This window comes from Chrysochloris asiatica, unplaced genomic scaffold (genome assembly GCF_000296735.1).
Source record: "Chrysochloris asiatica unplaced genomic scaffold, ChrAsi1.0 scaffold00096, whole genome shotgun sequence".
Taxonomy (NCBI): Eukaryota; Metazoa; Chordata; class Mammalia; order Afrosoricida; family Chrysochloridae; genus Chrysochloris; species Chrysochloris asiatica.
In genome coordinates, this window is record NW_006408614.1 from 9,563,085 (window position 1) to 9,566,533 (window position 3,449).

A 3,449-nucleotide genomic window follows, 5' to 3' on the forward strand; every position below is an offset into this window, starting at 1 on the left:
ATCTTTCATGCTTTGGAAATGTTATCAGGAGGGACCAGTCCCTGGAGGAGGACATCATGCTTGGTAAAATAAAGGGTCAGTGAGAAAGAGGAGATTCCCCAAAGAGATGGATTGGCACAGTGGCAGCAGCACGGGTCTCAAATGTAACAACATTTATGAATTGGCACAGGACTGGGCGGTGTTTTGCTTTGCTGTACATGGGGTCTGTATGAGTGGGAAACACCTCAATGACACCTAACTGACAATACGTAACTGTGTGTGTTGCACCTGAAAAGTGAATGAGAAATAAATTTTCATTGGGTTAGTCTTACCCCATCCCCACTGATTCACTATCTCTTTCATAAGGTCAGCCAGGTATGTTCTTTGAGATACAGGTAAAACCTGTGACTACTTATTTTTATGCAAAATAATTTTCTCAGTGAAAAACAAGTCTTTGTGGTATTCTTTGGTCATGAATGTGGTGTCCAACATGTTTGTGGATGGCAATGCTGGACAAGCAAAATTAACGTCAGAATAAGTGTCTGCTTCAAGTAGATAAACTACTGTTCTCTGATGGTGGACTGGCTCTAAAGTTCTCCAGCTCCATGACTCTGTTGCTTGGTCTCTTCAAGGTACTGCATTAAGAAAGCAAGTTGATCATATTGCTGGAAAGTCAACAACAAAGAGACCAGTCTTGATAAAGTGGAGTCCTCCTATACATAGCTTTTCTCATAAGCTCCAGGGACACTTTGATGATTAACTCATTGATCAAATCCTTGAGGTGGTTCAGGAAAGACGTTGACAGCACTCCACAGATTAAGTCACCTCATCAATGTGGTTATTAAAGGAATCCCCTGCAATGGGGGCCTTTGTGTGGACTTTCACAAGGAATGTCAATATTCTCAGCTCTAGGGTTTCTAAGGACCAGCCATTTATCCCAAAACTCCTTGCTTCCAATCCTTCAATCTTGCTTCCTCCAAGCCCCTGACTCTCCAGTTACTGTCCATAAATCAGTATAGATCCTCATCTCTTGTCATTTCTTCTTGGTCCTGGTGTGGCACCGTGGGTTAAAGCACTGAGACGCAAGATTGGTTTGAACCACAGGTTGGCAGTTCAAACTCACTAGCCACTCCTTGGAAGCCTTATACAGGGTTGCTATGAATTGGACCCGACTCCATGACACATGGCCACCACAACCACCATATATATAAAGAGAGTCCTGAGAAGTTTATTAACCAGGAAATGGCTCTTAATTGCAGAGTACCAAGTCCTCAATGGAAGCGTGAAATCCACTACTTAGTTTTTCTAAATGCTTTTAAAAATTATTATTATTTCTTCCTTTTCTTTCCTATATTATTTTTCTCTTCTATAGCTCCATGTTCCTGTTCTTCTTTTGTCTTTATAGTTATTATTGTATATAATAACTGCTGGGTTTTATTTCTTTTTTCCCTTTCCTTGTTAGCTCCTTGTTTGTTTATTCTGTTTTACTCAGTAGGAGACAGCAACTATGCCCATATAGTCCAGCCATAACCATACACTCTGCAATTCCATCCACTGGCCCAGAGCCAATACTAACTCCTATACCATCTGATTTACAATAGTCAGCAGCTACCATCAGTCAAACCCATCGTAAACTGAAGTGCATGAACAGAGAATGCTCTTCACACTTCCATTCTCTAACTACACCCACAGGAGACAATTGCTGAAAGCCTAAGAACATATCAACATATAATCATCAATTAAATACAAATATGACAACACCACAATGCCCTAGAGACAAAATTTTAACTCACACAAAGAATCAAAAGAGAATGGCTCAAACAAATGACCAAGATACAGAGCTTAAAACATTTCTGAGGAAGAAAAGGTAATGGAACTAACTGAAAAAGAATTCAAAAGAATGATACTTAGGTAACTTCAAAGGATTTACTGAAAGATCAAGAAAAGCAAGAATATAGGGGAAAAATAGAATATTTCAGGAAAATACTATAAGAACAAACAGACAAAATAAGTGCAAATTTGAAACAATACAAAATGTGCAATTATGAATTCAGAAGATTAATACTAAGATTTCAGAAATGAAAGGAAAAAGGAGTAGATTCAAAGAAACGGAAGCCCAAATTAGTGATCTTGAAGATAAATCTCTCAATACTAGTAAGCTAGGAGAACAATCAGAAAAGAAAAAAGAAAAAATTCAAAGAAAGTCTAAGAGGTATGTGAAACACCATGAAGAGAAATAACTTAAGGGTGGCAGGAATTCTAGAACAGGAAGAAATGATAAAAAGCACAGAGAAAATTGTCAGAGAGTAGCTGGGAGAAAAGTTCCCTAACATCACGAAAGACGAGAAGATAAGCATGCAAGAAGCTCAGTAAATCCCAAAGAAGATAGATCCTGAAAGAAAGTGACCGAGACAAATAATAATTAAAATTTCCAAAACCAAAATCAAGGAAAGAATCCTGATAGCAACTCAGGAAAAATGAAAAGTTACCTACAAAGCAGACCCACTAAGATTAAGCTCTGATTTCACAGCAGGAACTATGCAGACAAGAAGGCAATTGTATGACATATACAAAAATATGAAAAGAAGAAATTGCCAACCAAGAATCATATATCCAGCAAAGCTGTCCTTCAAATATGAGAGCGAAATTAGGACATTTACAGATAAACAGAAATTAGGACATTAGGAAATTAGGAGATTTACAGATAAATAAAAATATTAAAGGATGTTCCTTGGACTAAGAACCAATAACAGTAGACAACAACCTGCGATTGTCATATATGACAATACCACACAGAACTGTGTGGTAGCAGTATTTGAAGTAAAAAACCTTACAAGATGAAAATAGGGAATGAGAGATATAAATGTATAATGAAGTTAACTACAAAACAAAAAAAAGGGGATAGTGCAGATGCATAGCTTCCAATGGCAAGCAAGTCAAGTAAACTTCACCATAAAACAGACTGCTTTTAATGAGGAAAAAAATTAATGAGTTACAGGGTAATGTCAAAAAAGTTAATACACCTTCCATTAATATTTAAAAAAAGGAAAATCAGTAACGGCTGTTAGGCGAACTGAGGGAAGAACTGTCTCCCGTGGCAGACGTGGTGGTGGTGGTGGTGTTGGCTCAAATAACTGTGATGGCTATGCAGGAGAAATACCCTAATGAGAGACTCTCCCAGCCTAATTCACCAGGTCTCAATGTGATTCAGAAGGGCAGTTCCCTGGGGACTGAATGGCAGACCCCAGTTATCTCAGAGGCCTTTCGAAGCCACTTCAGCCACTGTTCAAGTGTAGCTGACAGTGGGGACACAGCTATTGGAACGCTGTGCTCAGATTAGAAACCACATGGGTGAGGTCACAACGGAACCAAAGGAAATCAAAAGGATAATAACAGAATACTATGAAGAGTTATACTCCAACAAATTTGAAAATTTAAAAGAGATGGATACATTTTTGGATAAACACGAC